Source organism: Lepidochelys kempii, chromosome 4 (genome assembly GCF_965140285.1).
Source record: "Lepidochelys kempii isolate rLepKem1 chromosome 4, rLepKem1.hap1, whole genome shotgun sequence".
Lineage (NCBI taxonomy): Eukaryota > Metazoa > Chordata > Testudines > Cheloniidae > Lepidochelys > Lepidochelys kempii.
The window spans coordinates 126,749,721-126,766,957 of record NC_136383.1 but is presented as its reverse complement, the minus strand read 5'-3'; the positions used below and the strand labels follow the sequence as shown (position 1 = coordinate 126,766,957).

The 17,237-nt window shown below is 41.3% G+C and overlaps 1 protein-coding gene across 10 annotated transcripts in view; it reads right to left on the bottom strand.

The window, feature by feature from the left end:
- Positions 1 to 17,237, bottom strand: part of SPON2 (spondin 2) — a 102,628-nt gene that overhangs the window by 59,141 nt on the left and 26,250 nt on the right. The window contains exon 1 of one of the 10 annotated variants that reach the window (XM_073342823.2): positions 12,263 to 12,342. The exons of the other annotated variants lie outside the window; for them this stretch is intronic. The gene's annotated coding sequence lies outside the window, so the exon portion shown is untranslated. Of the gene's footprint in view, positions 1 to 12,262; positions 12,343 to 17,237 lie in introns of those variants that run through there. 10 annotated transcript variants of the gene reach the window in all.

Here is a 17,237-nt window from a genome sequence, read left to right as displayed (position 1 = left end):
AAAGAAAACACTGGGTGATTTTTTTACTATGTCTAACTAGTGATAGGCCCATACTACAAAGTTCAGGTCCAAATCCAAGCTCTCTCAAAATTCAAGGCATTTAGATCTGAGATTTGGATTTTGCCCATTTTAAAGATTAATACCAGCTCCAAAGTTTTGGTCCAAATATGAAAGTTCCCAAAGAACAGCGGTTGGTTAGGTTAGACACAATGATGTGTCTAACCCTATCATTTTATAAAAAAGCTACAAATCTGGTTAAAAAAAAAAAAGTAAAAACCCTACCTTTACCATAGAATCACAGAATATCAGGGTTGGAAGGGACCCCAGAAGGTCATCTAGTCCAACCCCCTGCTCGAAGCAGGACCAATTCCCAGTTAAATCATCCCAGCCAGGGCTTTGTCAAGCCTGACCTTAAAAACCTCTAAGGAAGGAGATTCTACCACCTCCCTAGGTGGTAGAATCCCTTATATTTTTTTCCTTATTCAACAATCTGATTGCTCATTGTCACTGAGCTGACTGTGAATGTGTCACTCTATAATTTGGGGTATATTTTCAAGGTAAGATACTAGAGGTACAAAGGTAAAGCCCATAAACCACCAGTTGGAAAATATATCCTTTGGCCCACATATCATTAGTGATTTGAAAGAATGAACAATAGGACGTGGAAAAGGGAACACCCAAGTTCTAATTCTGACTGATATTAACTTGCTGGGAGGCCCTTCGTTCCTTGGTCTCAGTTCCCCCATCTGAGCATGGGACAAGGTCTTCTGTAAACAAAAACTTAACTGACAAATATGGCAAGAAAAATCTTGACATACAAGTGAAAAGTAACTAGAGGCATGATCCCGGCAACACATAGGTCCTGATTTTCCTCTTCTTGCCACCTTATGTTATCACATCTTTGCAAAGTTGGGGTACTCATAATAGTCGTATTTTACATCTGTACAGAATGAGTGTAAATGACTACACCAGGTGCAAGGCAGTGGAGAATCAGGTAATATAGTTCTAGGTTTATACTTAAAGTTTGATACAGAGCATTTGAAAGTTCCTCCCATCACACTGTGAGAAACCACTTTAATGAATGTGTGTGATGTTTATTAGTTCAGTATACTATATGCATTTTTGCTGACTAAAGGCTTGATCCTGTCCTCATTAAAGTCATTGGCAAAGCTCCCCTTGATTTTAATGGTGCAAAATCAGGAGCAGCTTAAGTCACTTGTAGCTGTAAAGAAATTTCTTATTTTATTTACAGAGAGGGGGGAAAAACCACTTGTACACATACACAGACATCCCCACATCACAGGGGAATTTGGTTTGCTAATTTTCTAGTTCTTTTTCACTATTATGCTGAGCTGTCATGGCTAACACTATGGATCCTGATTTTAGAAAAAACTATTGATATACTGTGAAAAGATGAAGCTACTCTTTCTACAACTGGATTTGCCATTAACAGCTGATGTCTACAGCAAACCGATGAATGACCTTTCTTGTTTGTTTTTAAGAAAGTAAACTGATCTTTACATAGCTCAGAGTAAGAGACTCAAAACAGAATGGGACAGAAAAGTTAAAATATTCCATCTGGGGAAGTTTCCTGAAACATCCTGGGGCTGACTCTTTCGCCTGGCACCTCGTGTCATCACTTACACCTGTGCAAAGTGGGTTAAAATGGTACCATTCTTACTGGTACTTCATTGGCATTGCATCTCACTATGATTTCCCCAACAGTCTGACTGGGGTCCAGCACCTGTGGTTAACCTTTTTCCCCAGGCTCTAACAGCCTATTACCACCCAGTTACCAACCAGCCTTCAAAAAGCAAAGTCCATTTATTCTTTGGGCAAAAGCATCACAAAGAAAACATATAAAACAACAAACAGATCTATCCACATGCTACAAGCTTACTAGAGGTCACCCCCATCTCTAACACAGGACTCTAGTAGGGGGTCAAACTTTCAAACCTCTCAACCAGGTTTGCTTTTTTTGATTAGAAGTTCACATCAGGGGTGATGGGGTTGCTCTACTGCACTGCCTCCTGGAGGTTCTGGGGATTAGCTTGGTCTGGCCAACACCCCTTGCAGCAGTTACACCCTGGAAGTTTCTGCTCTGCAGCCCCTCTCACTCCAAGAACTGCAATGTCCTCTTCATGACTCAGCCATCCAGCTAGGTCACTATTGTGGTTTCTCCTTTTATGGGGGAGTGCATCAAGGTTCCCACTCTCCGGCAGTCTTCCACTTCACTGTCTCACAGTGGCAGTGCCTCAGTGGCTGGCAGGGGAACGTGGGCCCACCCTCTACCCAAGTTCTGGCTCATGGACCCTCTGTACAGCAGTCCAGGTCATAGAATCATAGAAGGTTATGGTTGGCGGAGACCTCAGGAGGTCATCTAGTCCAACCCGCTGCTCAAAGCGGGACCAATCCCCAATTAAATCATCCCAGCCAGGGCTTCGTGAAGCCAGACCTTAAAAACTTCTCAGGATGGAGATTCCACCACCTCCCTAGTTAACCCATTCCAGTGCTTCACCACCCTCCTAGGGAAATAGTTTTTCCTCATATGCAACCTAGACCTCCCCCACTGCAACTTGAGAGCATTGCTTCTTGTTCTGTCACCTGCCACCACTGAGAACAGCCTAGCTCCATCCTCTTTGGAACCTCCCTTCAGATAGTTGAAGGCTGCTATCAAATCCTCCTTCACTCTTCTCTTCTGCAGACTGAATAGAATCATAGAATCATAGAATATCAGGGTTGGAAGGGACCCCAGAAGGTCATCTAGTCCAACCCCCTGCTCAAAGCAGGACCAATTCCCAGTTAAATCATCCCAGCCAGGGCTTTGTCAAGCCTGACCTTAAAAACCTCTAAGGAAGGAGATTCTACCACCTCCCTAGGTAACGCATTCCAGTGTTTCACCACCCTCTTAGTGAAAAAGTTTTTCCTAATATCTGAATAAGCCCAGTTACCTCAGCCTCTTTTCATAAGTCATGTGCTCCTGCCCCCTAATAATTTTTGTTGCCCTCCGCTGGACTCTCTCCAATTTATACACATCCTTTCTGAAGTGGGGGACCCAAAACTGGATACAATACTCCAGATGTGGCCTCACCAGCACCGAAGAGGGAAATCATCAATTACCTTGATCTGCTGGCAATGCTCCTACTAATTCAGCCCAATATCCCGTTAATCTTCTTGGCAACAAGGGCACACTGTTGACTCATATTCAGTTTCTCATCCACTGTAATCCCCAGATCCTTTTCTGCAGAACTGTTGCTTAGCCAGTTGGCCCCAGCCTGTAGCAGTGCCTGTGATTCCTCCGTCTTAAGTGCAGAACTCTGCATTTGTCCTTGTTGAACCTCATCAGATTTGTTTTAGCCCAATCCTCCAATTTGTCTAGGTCACTCTGGACCCTACCCCTACCTTCCAGCATATCTACCTCCCCGCTCCAGCTTATTGTTATCCACAAATTTGCTGAGGGTGCAATCCATCCCATCATCCAGGATGCAATCCATCCCATCATTAAGGAAGATGTTGAACAAAACGGGCCCCAGGACAGAACCCTGGGGCACTCTGCTTGATACCGGCTGCCAACTAGACATCAAGCCGTTGATCACTACCCGTTCAGCCCAATGATCTAGCCAGCTTTCTATCCACCTGATAGTCATTCATCCAATCCATACTTCTTTAATTTGCTGGCAAGAATACTGTGGGAAACTGTATTAAAAGCTTTGCTAAAGTCAAGATATATCACGTTCACTGCTTTCCCCATATCCACAGAGCCAATTACCTCATCATTGAAGGCAATCGGGTTAGTCAGGCATGACTTGCCCTTGGTGAATCCATGCTGACTGATCCTGATCACCTTCCTCTCCTCCAAGTGCTTCAAAATGGATTCCTTGAGGACCTGCTTCATGATTTTTCCAGGGACTGAGGTGAGGCTGACCAGTCTGTAGTTCCACTAATTCTCCTTCTTCTCTTTTTTTAAAGATGAGGACTATATTTGCCCTTTCCAATCTCCCGGGATCTCCCCCGTTGGCCACAAGTTTTCAAAGATAATGGCCAATAGCTCTGCAATCACATCAGCCAACTCCCTCAGCGCCCCATGGACTTGTGCATGTCCAGCTTTTCTAAATATGCTTAACCTGTTCTTTCACTACTGAGGGCTGCTCATCTCCTTCCCATTCTGTACTACCCAGTGCAGCAGTTTGGGAGCTGACCTTTTCTGTGAAGACCGAGGCAAAAAAAAAAAAAAGCATTGAGTACTTCAGCTTTTTCCACATCATCTCTCACTAGGTTGCCTCCCCCATTCAATAAGGGTCCCATACTTTCCCTGACCACCTTCTTGTTGCTAACATACCTGTAGAAACCCTTTTGTTACCCTTCACATCTTTTGCTAGCTGCAACTCCAACTGGGCTTTGGCCTTCCTGATTATACCCCGGCATGCTCTAGCAATATTTTTATACTCCTCCATAGTCATCTGTCCAAGTTTCCACTTCTTGTAAGCTTCCTTTTTGTGTATAAACTCATTGAAGATTTATCTGTTAAGCCAAGTTGGTCGCCTGCCATATTTGCTATTCTTTCTGCACATTGGGATGGTTTGTTCCTGCATACTCAATAAGGCTTCGTTAAAATACAGCCAACTCTTACAGACTCCTTTCCCCTCATATAAGCCTTCCAGGGGATCTTGCCCATCAGTTCCCTGAGGGAGTCAAAGTCTGCTTTTCTGAAGTCCAGGGTCCGTATTCTGCTGCTCTCCTGTTTTCCTTTTGTCAGGATCCTGAACTTGACCATCTCATGGTCACGCTGCCCAGGTTGCCACCCACTTCTACTTCCCCTGCCAATTCTTCCCTGTTTGTAAGCAGCAGGTCAAGAGGCCCCTAGTTGGTTCCCCCAGCACTTGCACCAGGAAGTTGTCCCCAAAACTCTCCAAAAACTTCCTGGATTGTCTGTGCACCGCTGTATTGCTCTCCATTCCCTGCACCTTGCTACCTTTCCCTGAACCACTGCCATACCTCCTAGCCCTCCCCATTCCTTGGGGTTTGCCAGTCTCCTAGGGAGTAATTGTAGGGAACCTGTCCCTGGAACCTCCAAACTCTCCTTTCTCCCAAGGAGTGATTACAGACTTTCCCAGCAGCCCCCTCAGCTGCCAATTTCCTGCCTTTATAAGTCTAGCCCAGCTCGGTCTCCTCAGCCGGATGCTGTCACTCAGTCAGGGGATTACTTAGCCACCTGATTCCTCCCTGCTGTAGCCTGTTGGGTTAATTAGACCTCTTTTTAGTCTTCATTAACCTTTCAGGGCAAGTGTGAGCTGAGCATCCCATCACAAGCAGCTTAGCTGTTTCTTTACACGGTTTGGATCTTTGATCTCTGACCTCCTGTAACAGGTAACTGACTCTCCTTCAAAAGCTGGGCTGCATGACCATTTTTGGAAAATTTGCATTTAACCCCCCCTTCCCCGAGAAATTCCCCAGGAAACAAGTTCAGCATGCCAGGATTCCTGAAAACACATTTAACGCTTATTGTCACAAAAGTTCATGACTGTCTGGCACATTTCAATATAATAGCCTTTTGAAAATCTCACACATCCCAGGTCCCATCTCCCTCACAAATCACATTTTTGGCTTTAAGAAGGAGGGAGGGATATCATGAAATATGAGGGAGATTGTCAAAAGCACCAAGTGCACTTAGGTGCCCAACTTCCATTAAATATCAGTAAGAGTTGGACACACATCTCCCATTAGTCGGGGGGTACTACCAGGGGGCAGAACCCCAGAGAAAGGGGCACCGGGGGTCTGTAGGGGACACGGGGGCCAGAGCTATGGTGGCTCACCAGCCTGCAGAAGGCACTCCACGCTGGAAAAGAGCTAATTCCCAATGACCAGCAGGAGGCGCCGCAGGGGTGAATCTCCTTGTTTACAGTGCCATATGATCTTTAATGCTCAACAGTGATCAAGTCAGTCTTACTCTCACTTGAAAGATGGCATCTCCAACAACACAATGCCTCTGGCATCTTGACACAGCATCCGAACAGATTAACCTGGGTCACTGAACAATACTATAGAGGGAACAGTTTGTTGGTATAGCAAAGGAAACATTTAAAAGTAAAAAACCAGAGATTCCATTATAATAAATTAGCCATAATGGGCCAAATTAATCTTTTAGCATAATTCCACCAAAATTAGAGATAAATTTAATCCAGTGTTAATTTCTTCAAAGAACTAGATAGGAGGGGAAAAGGCAACACCAACCCTGTTAACTAAACATCTATTTGTGTTTAATAATTTCTAGAGATTGTCCAAAACACAGTTTATACTTGAGAATATATTCCTCTAGTAACGCTGCCAAGAACTTCCAGAGCATGGATTATCTGCTTTGGATGTGAGTATAATTTATGCACCTAGGGCCCTATTCCTGCACCTCCTGAGATCAATGGGAATTTTGTCATTGATTTTAATGAAAGTACAAGTAGGCCCCATGCTTTTGTGAAGATGTACTTGTTGTACTATTCACAAATTGATTTACTTTTACAGTTATGCCAGATGGCTTCTGTTCTTTCCCCACAGAACTGTCCCCTTTTCAAATGGCTATTACAGACTTCAGCAATATGCTGGACAAGAGTCCTGAAGTGCATTAAATCAACTATATGTTGATTACTTTTATTTTCACAATGGTTACACACTGGAGATACATAATACATTTTCCCATTCAATTTACAACTTGTTAATGTCCAGACCCTGTACAGAACTTTGTAAACGCAAAAAGCAACTGTTGTTCAGATCTTGTCACTAATGACTTTCCCAACTGTTGGCTGATGGTCAAGTACAGCTTGAACAGTATTTTGCACAATATGTGGAGAGCACAAACAACATCCATTAACTATCTTTTGCAACTCAGATATTATATTTTGTCAAGATATATAGCCCTTCCAAAGTCCATGTTCACAGAATGATCTGCTACCTTGTCTATATTACACTGTATGTAAACAGCAAGGATTTACAAGAGTATGCCTCATAAGAAGTTTAAAGAAACAAATACTCAAGAGCAGCTTGAAATATTTTATGGCTCACACATGCCATTGCATAGTAATGTATTTGTGAAATTTCCACAGAAATTACTCACCTGAGGTAAATGGTGTGTCACAAAATATTGAGCACAAAATTGCCCAAGCCAAGGAAAATTTTTTAGCCTGCAAAATGCTGAGCACCTTGCACCAATCTAGCAAAGAACATTCTTAGCTTTAAACACAGGTAGTTCCACTGATGACTACCCATGTACTTAAAGTTAGGCACATGCTTAGGTAATTTGTTCGATTGGTCCAGAATGTTCAATATCTTGCAGGACCAAGTCCATAAAGAGAAAGAGCTGGATAAAGTCCCTGATAGGGAAGTTATTGAATATCCAGAGCCAAGAAACAGATAGCTTAATGAAGAAGTTTCCTTTACTTCCCCACCTACTAATAAATCACTGATGTGTTTGCCGCACACAATGCAAAACAGGTAGATTTTGTCTTTTAAACTTCACACACACACACACACACACACACACACACACCCTTTCTTTTTGCTTTGTGTTAAATATTTGAGAAAACATTTTAACTTTGTACCATGTGTGTGAAAGAGTCCTCTCTCACACAGCAATGGACTCTACCTCAGGAGAACAGACCCGGAAATGTTTGTTTTGTTTTTAAGGGTTTTTTTGTGGGGTGTGGGAGGGGGCTAATTAGGTAGATTTTGCAACACAGGAAGCAGGAAGTGGGTGCGAATATGGGTTAGTAAAGTAAAATCTTGTTTGTTTGCTTTTAACCGATACTGTAAAATTATGAATCCAGGTTATTGGGGTTTCTTCCCTGAAACTCCAATAAGTCAGAACTCATCCACTTGGCACAACTATGACTTTTAAAAAAATGTTTGTTTTGACTTGAAAAGATCACTGTTTGATGGACAGAGACAGGAGTTAGCAGGGTTGGATTAAAACACAGATAGAAACTAGATGCGATATAACCAAGTAGCCCTAATCAGTGCATTCAGGGCAGATGGGATGGCTGAGGAATGCAAGGTGATATTTTCCACTCTATAGAGGAGTTGTGTGTGCATTCAGAGACATTTAGTATCTACTTTCTTGTTTAGAAGGAAAATACTTTTAGATCCACTATATGAAATGCAAGTATAGTATTGCTACCCTATACGTATCCTCCATGAACTTATCTAGTTTTCTTTAATCCTGTTATAGTTTTGACCTTCACAACATCCCCTGGCAAAGAGCGCCACAGGTTGACTGTGCATTGTATGAAGAAATACTTCCTTTTTTTTAAACCTGCTGCCTATTAATTTCAGTGTATCCCCTAGTTCATATGTTATGTGAAGGAGTAAATAACACTTCCTTATTCACTTTCTGCACACAAGTCAATATTTTATAGACCTTTAGCATATCCTCTCTTTTCCAAAGTTCCAGACTTTGTAATCTCTCCTCATACGGAAGCTGTTCTATACCAGTAATCATTTTTGTTGCCCTTCTCTGTATCTTTTCCACTTCCAATATATCTTTTTTTTTTTTGAGATGGGGCAAGCAGATCTGCACTTAGTATTCAAGATATGGGCATATCATGGATTTATATGGACGTATATGTTCTGTCTTATTATCTATCCCTTTTCTAATGGTTCCTAACACTGTTAGCTTTTTTGATCACATGGAGTGGATTTTTCAGTGGGCAAAGAAAGGGAGGAAACTGTGGCCTGTTTAAAGTTCATAATTAACTCATTTGGTTACATGTCTTGTTACATAAATTCTATCTTAGGGTTTTCTATAGTCCCCATCCAAGTAGTATTTAAGTACTTCCCAGGTAAATTACATCTGCAGGCCAATGTCCCTCCCTAGTGGACTTCATGGACTCTGCCACTTTTTTCAATTCCCTGGTATTGGAGTCCCTACATCTTTAATTATATAGCTCTAGCATGGATTTTACTGGCTTGTTAGTGATAGGTCACTTTAATAGAGAAAAAGGGATACTTCAACTAGATACATCTATTTTCCTATTTTCATTTCAGCTAATTTCTATTAATTTTTAGGAAAGCTCTTTGGTTCCATTCAGGGATTATTTTTGCAGCTACTTGACCTTTTTAAACAAACAATTTTAAGACAGGGCTCAGCACAGCTGAACCGAGTGAGGGAGAATCACAGAAATGCCCTTCTCTCCCCACTTCATCCAGAGTCCTCCAGATCTGCTCCCAGGTTAAATTATAGCAGCCCGATGAAAATCCCAAAGGATCTAGTTCATATTAATTAGTACATCCATGTCCAACTGTCCACCTCCACCTTTTACCAGCAGGAAAGTGGGGTGGGAGGAGGTATTTTTTCATGCTTTGTGTGTATAAAAAGATCTTCTACACTTTCCACAGTATGCATCCGATGAAGTGAGCTGTAGCTCACGAAAGCTTATGCTCAAATAAATTGGTTAGTCTCTAAGGTGCCACAAGTACTCCTTTTCTTTTTGCGAATACAGACTAACACAGCTGTTACTCTGAAACCTTTTTTAGAATGTATATCCAAAATGTATCAATTTACACCATTACTTAAAACCAACACCACCAACAATCTCTAGGGAGGGCTCCTCCCTTGTAGCCTTCCAAATAGAATCATAAAAGTGTAGGACTGGAAGGGACCTCAATAGATCTTCTAGTCCAGTCCTGTCCTGTGCGGACAGGACTCAGTATTATCTATACCACCCCTGGCAGGTGTTTGTCTAACTTGCTCTTAAAAGCTTCCAATGATGGAAATTCCACAATCTCCCTAGGTAATTTGTTCCAGTGCTTAACTACCTTTATAGTTAGGAATATTTTCCTATTGTGTAGACTAAATCTCCCTTACTGCAATTTAAACCCATTACTTTTTGTTCTGTCCTAAGTGGATAAGGAGAACAATTTGTCGCCCTCGTCTTTAAAACAACCTTTTACGTGCTTGAAGACTGTTATCACGTCTCCCCTCAGTCTTCTCTTCTCCAGACTAAACAAACCCAATTTTTTAAATCTTTCCTCATCAGTCATGTTTTCTTCAGTTATTTTTGTTGCTCTTCACTTGCCTTTTTCCAATTTGTCCACATCTTTCGCAATATGTGGGGCCCAGAAAAGACATCAAGTTGAGGGCCTTATCAATGCTGAGTAGACTGAAAGACTTACTTCTTGTGCCTTGCTTACAACACTCCTGCTAATATATCGCTTTTTTAAAACAGCATTACGTTGCTGACTCATATTTAGTTTGTGATCAACTAAAATGCCCATATCCTTTTCTGCAGTGCCGCATTACCATAATATTCCAAGAAACAAGAAACAAAATCAAAACAAGCCAACAGTCTCCACGGTGTGCTTTCCCTCACTACTTCCTTTGAAGCAGTCAAGGACCTTTGCTTTCTTCTGCTATTGCTTTGGAAATTCCAAGTCCAGTAAAAGTTTCAACAGAGAAAATCTACAGTAGTTTAGCTCACTCTTGCTCAGACAAAAGCCTATCATTGTAGCAGGGCTAAGGTTTAAAACACTTTTCTATGCTCACGGCAGTCTACTCCTCCTAACAGATTAGCCAGGTTACAATCATACTTCATCTCTAGTTCCGACATCCCATACTACTCCCAAGAATGTACCCACACCTTCTTATAATTTTCAATCTAGTTCTTTTTCCTTCTCCATATATTACATATACAAAATGAGCTCAAGCCACAAAATTTGGAGCATCCCTTTGTTCAGAGGTTTTCAAAGATGTTCAGATATCATGGTGGTGATGAATAAATAAGATAGATACAAACAAATGTAGTTTTTTGTTGAATACATCTCTAATTGGCGATAATACAACAGCATCAGTTCAAGCTGAATGGCAGTCAAGCTGGTAGTGTCTGATATGGAGTAGAAGTTACTGTCAATCCAGAGTCAGGAGGTTTCCATATGTTCTATTGCCCTTTTAATTGGTATTCTTTTTCCGGAACTTTTGGAGTCTCAATTTATGACTCTAGCCACAGCCAGTTTCTTTAAATGTAACACCCTTGCATAATAAGCTCTTTTCATATTTTACTGCTGTTTTATTTGCATCTCATGGAAAAATGCCATTTAATATTTTTTAACCACCCCTAGGAAGAGAATCTACTGTCCTCAAGGCACCTCACAGAAGTTTGGAAAGAGAGCCCAAAAGTTCCAGCCACACCCCCCAGTACAACATAAAGCACTTTCTTTTATGGGGTCCACATTACAAAATACACAGCATGCCTATTTGCTGGCATATTTTTAATTATCCTTTTTCTGGATAAACACCTTTTTGAGGTGTTTGTGTTGCTATTTTGCCCCTGACACCACTCTGAGGTTTCTCCATTAAAATACAGAGGCAGAGTGGGAAGCAGGCTGGATCCATAAATATTGCAGGATTAGCTTATCCAGCTCAAGCAAGCTCTTGAAACCTCACAAAGCAGCCTTCTTTCAAACAGTTGTCTCTCTTCCCCCCTCCCATTCTTACAGTAACAATGGCATGTATTTAGTATCCTACTGTCACTTTTCTGTGCCTATTTTCTGTCCTATCCTTTTTCTGATTTGTCTAAATAGACTGTAAATTCTTTATGTTTGTACAGAACCTAGCACAGTGGGGTCTTGATCTCCATTAGGCCTCTGAGTGCTACCATAATGCAAATAATAAATAAATATAATAATAAATAATAATAATGTTGCAAGTTAAAATACATATTCTCTTTATGAACTGACAATTTGCTTCCTGCACAAGATATTTCTGGGCCACTTGGCCCAATTTTTACTCCTGGTTGTGAGTTCTCCTATTAATATGAATTTGCAGCTCATGGGAAAGAAAGCTTAGCCAGTGTAGCGAATACAAAGTCTTCATCCACGGAGCAGTGCCTGTAGATCCTCCTTCCCCCACTTAAATTCTTGCTGAGACCCATGTTTAGTACAGACATGTTTGACTTGTATACAACAGCAGTCTGGATAGTTGTGGTTGTGAGGCTTTTTTTTTGTTTTTGGGAAGTCAGTAAACATCAAGTGCAGTTCCCGTCATATATACAAGAAATGTAAACTGGATTCTATCTGGAAAATATCATTCTCACTGTGTTTAAAACAGAAAAATCATGTCATGATGATTCATTGTGACAATATATTCATTGCAAAAATAATGTATTATCCACATATTGCACTAGCTAAGAGCTTGCAGGTGGCATGTGCCATTGAGATCCAGCTCATATATGCCATGCTGCCACATGGGGAATACTAGGAGGTATTCTATACAGAGACTACCTACCTTCTCCCCATTTCCAGTCATGGGCTCTGTTGGTAGCTCAGCTCTGTGGTAGGGATGTCTGCCCCTTCCTTGGTCCAACTCCAACTGAGCTGTAGGGCTCTGCTTTTATACTTCCTGTCCTGCCCTGGCACTTCCTGCAAAGGGGGTGGGGTTAGCTGCACCAAACAAGATGAGTTAACCCCCTCTGCACTGGGGTGGGGACACTCTGCCTTACTACAAGCCCCCATGCCCTTCTGCATACAGGCTGTAGTTCTGCCTGGCACTCAAGTAAGCCTCATGAAGGACAGGGTGAAAACATACATGTAAGAGCCAGGCAGGTTCTGACCCACAGTCCGGATTCAGATTCATTTTTATTCACCTTTTAAATTTAAAGTGAGCTTCCAGCTCATGAAGGGTCCCGACTGGCAGCCATCGAGGCTTTAGGCCATGTCTACATTTGAGCTGGGAATGGTGATTCCCACCCAACTAGAAGTAGCCACGCTGGCACTGCTTGAATAGCACTTTGTCTGCAGCAGCACAGGTGGCCACTTGGCCTCACCACCCAAGTACGATCCCAGCCGACTCCCCAGCTATGTTCTCAGGTGGCTAGCCACTGCCCATGCTGCTGTGGATGCACTACTGGTGGTAGGTACTAGCTGGCACAGAGCTAATTATCTTAGGGTAACATCTATGAGAGCTGGGAATCACACTCCAGCTCAAACATAGACGTAACCTAAGGTACTGGAACAGATAGCATATGGACAGGGTTAATACAGCACTGCCTTAATATCAACATATTCCAATCTCAGTAACACCAATGCAAATGTACAGTAAATTCACTGGTTTCAGAGTGGTAGCCATGTTAGTCTGTATCAGCAAAAACAACGAGGAGTCCTTGTGGCACCTTAGAGACTAACCAATTTATTTAGGCATAAGCTTTCGTGGGCTAAAACCCACTTCATCAGATGCATGGAGTGAAAAACACAGTAGAGAGGTATAAATACACAGCATAAGACTAACAAATTTATTTGGGCATAAGCTTTCTACTGTATTTTCCAATCCATGCATCTGATGAAGTGGGTTTTAGCCCATGAAAGCTTATACCCAAATAAATTTGTTAGTCTCTAAGGTGCCCGAGTAAACTCACTCACTCCAACAGTTTTACTCTGAATGGACGTGCAATTGCCTGTCCCAGTGTATCTCAATCCTGTTCTGGTAGGATCAGTACATGAGAGGTGAGGACTTTGCTTTCTATGCCTATTCAAACCTTGAACTCTCTGTTGAGATCAACAGTGCTCATTATGTTGAGAGCACCTCTCTACAAGGAACTAAACAGAGGTCATCAACTCATTCCCCATAGGTTAGAAAATAGATATCATTTGATAATGATCTTGAAACAATATTGAGCAGCAATGAATTCAAACAAACAACTTTGGGGACAAATTCTGATGTCATTTAGTCCAGTGTAAAGACAGAGTAATCACACCTAGTTACTATACCTTGGCAGTGGAGTAAATGACACCAGAATCTGGCCCTAAAGATAAAAAGCTACATAATGTATCCCATTACTAACTGCCCTCAGCCAACCAGGTCCTGCTCTTTGCTGCTCTTTATGATATATGAACTTTCATTGTTTGTTTTACCTTTCAATGGGGAAACTGAGAAAATATTTCTGAAACTCTTCCAGACTTTGACAGATGCAGAGATTAATATGTAACCCTACAAAAATGGAAGTAATGATGCTTGTCCTTCACTTCAGATGTAAAATTCTACATTAAAAGTATAATTATTGTTATGATTCAACTGCATAGATGTCACAGGGATAACACAATACAGTTAATCCATCTTATCTTTGTAATAATCATAGTTTACAGAAATGTTTCTGTGTAGTTAACCATCAAACTCCAGGGGTAGGATTTCAATAAAGTGCCTGACCAAGTTAAGTGTACATCTCCTAATGAAAAAATAAATAAATGAGAATTGGGTGCCTAACTTCTTTAGGCACTTCTGAAAAATCTCAATTTATATTAATTGTATTGTATAAAAGTATTGTATAATGGACATGGGTGTCAGAGGAACAGAATGTCTCTCAATACAATAGAGCATTAAAAAAACAGCTGGGAAGAGTGCCACATTGCCCTTTAAAAGGGTAACATACCCTACTGTGAGATATTGGATGAAAGATTCCATAACATCAAAGGATGGATTATTGCAGAATACAAATTCCAGTATTCTGCTGGAATGTATAACATACTCCACCCCCAAAGGCTGCAGAAGTGTAGGAGATGTCCTGAAATGGTTCCAATCCTTCCTTTCAGACCATCAGAGAACCTCATCAGCAGAATCCCTCCAGTCTCAATCCTCTACCCCAGCGATACTCCAAGAGAGGCTTGAGAGCCACAAGTGTACCTTTAATGTGTCTTCTGTGGCTCTTTGCAGAACAGGATATTAAAACACCATGTGATTTAATTATTAACCAGTCTAAGTTATTAACCAATCAGGATGCTTTTACTATGTTATTAACCAACTGTAGTTGATAAAATAATACCTGGATAGTTATTTTGCTGTGAGAATGTATATAGATTGATAGTAAATGAAACAAATTCACACTACTGTGGCTCTTTTGAGATCTGAGAATCACTGAGCTACCCTGTATTAATCAACATGTGGATTAAGCCATTGGGAGAGGTAGTGAGACAACATGAGATGGGATTGAAGTACCAGCAGTAGACGTATAGCTCTCTTTTACATCATATGAAAACAGCACCATCTCCCAGATTTCTCAGTGATTAGCCTGGACTAATAATATCTGGCTAAAGCTGAACCCAGACAACACTGAGGGAATGCTAGTAAGAAGAAAGCCTTCAAAATAATTTTCCTCATTTGTATCACCCCCTAGTTTTTAGGGTACCTATCCTCAGACTGATAAATTGATGTATAGCCTTGAGGTCCTTTTGGGACTCCTCAATGCTACTGCAATCCCAAATAGGGACAGTAGCAAAAAACAGACTTCTGTCTGAGACTGGACTGAAGATCTCACTTATTATATCAGTCACAGACCCATCCACAGAGATCCACACATTTGTGACATCAGCTCCAGGCTTGGTTATTGCAACTCTAACCCACAAAAAGCTCCAAGTGTTTTTTTTTTTAAAAAGGCAACCTCCCATATGTTTAGCAACACAAGTTATGGTAAGCACCACCTTGGTACTTCACTCTACACCAGCTCATCATTGAATATAGAGGCCTGGATCAAAGTCTCGATATTCAAGGTCCTTCATAGATTTTACCCCAGCTACCTGAGATATCGGCTCTCCTCTCAAAGGACAGCTACATTCCAGTGGAACCATGAAACTACTGGCCACTAAAAGAAACGTCATAAACAGAAACAGAACTTTCACAGGGACTAGACCAGTCCTTTGGAACGGACTCCTACAAGAGATAAGCAAGTGAACCTCACCACATTGAGAATATGCATAAACAACACTATTCAATAATAAAACTATTTCTCCTAAAGATTGTGACAGAAAGAAGCAAGTAAGCAAGCAAATGACGTCCATTTTTAAATACTTGGCAGGTAATGGGATACTATGTTGACTGGGGATATCTAGGTAGGTGGACATATAGGGCCACAATTTTCTCTTTCTGCTCAGATGTGCTAGGTGCAGGAATAAGGAGATAGCAAAGATAGTTTTTAGACACAAACGTTAGGCTATGTTAGCACATATATGAATAAATGTGCTAGTCATTCTCAGGGCACCACTCTAGTCTGGGGACTTATCCCAAAGGCCAGTTTTCCCATTTACACTTCTGAGCATAATAAAGGGAACAGGAGAGACTGAAGAATCAAGCCCCACGGTATCAACTTAGATGATATCTAAAAGCATTTAAGAAAACAAACTCCTTTTATCAACTGGCGCTTAGATGGTCCATAACAAAGCTGAGTCAAAAGTTACAAAAATACAAATCTATCTTACAAATGCCCTCTCTTCCGATTCACCTTTTTTATTTTACTGTGCTGTGATTGTTTTATGATCCTTTGTGTTCCAGTTGTTGCAGGCTAGTGGGCTGACAAGGACTGTGCCCCATTTATGTCAGAAAATAGGCTGCATAGGAAACTTTGTAAGAATTTCTGCCTCATAGCTGCCCGTCTTCACTTTCTTCTGAGGGCAGATCTTCAGCGTACTCAAGTGAACTCCATGATTTGCACTACGAGTAACTGAAAAGCCTAACAATGATTGGTAATAGGCAATACTCAAGGAGGTCGGGAGCTTGTTTTTTTTTTTTTATTACAGGTGATTTGCTTTTAATTATCCTTTATTTTGTTGCTTAGTTGTTTTGCTTTACTTTTTCCTCTTCTGTAGTTTTGACTGCTTTTGCTGAAGTAAGAGTTTTCTTCTCTTTTCTTGTCTTCATAAAGGTTGCTGAGATGGAAGTGGTCTGATTCCAGAGAGAAGAGATTGAGTCCTGCAGCTCCATGAGCTCCAGTTAGTGTATGGTTAAAAAACCAAAATGAGTAGTGGAGAGCCCCAGTTCCAACATTTGTATTAGAAAAAGAATTTTACATTCTCAAAGTCAAGGGAAAAATATAAATACCATTTTATTTGTAATAGGACTATACTTTGTAACAGGACTAAGTGGTTTGGTTAAGATCAGGGAGAGTGCAAGTCAAAGTCAAGGCCATCTGAGTTCTATTTCAACTGCTCACAGGCTTGCATAGAACCAGGGCTTGGCTGTGTTGGGAGGTGCTGTCACTCAGCAAGGGACAGCAGCTTCGTGGGATAGCACTGGCTAAGTCAACTGCACTGCTGTAGCTCCAGCACCTGCATTTCTTGTCTACACTGCATTAATACAGTGAGAGTGGGCAGGAAAACAATGCTTGGCCTTGCTCAGAGCAAAAGCAACCCACAACACTTGTGAACAGCTGCAAGCAGGTGTGTATAGACATAGTATGTCACAGGTTTATAGAAGGTTAGAATGGTGCTGGAAACATCAA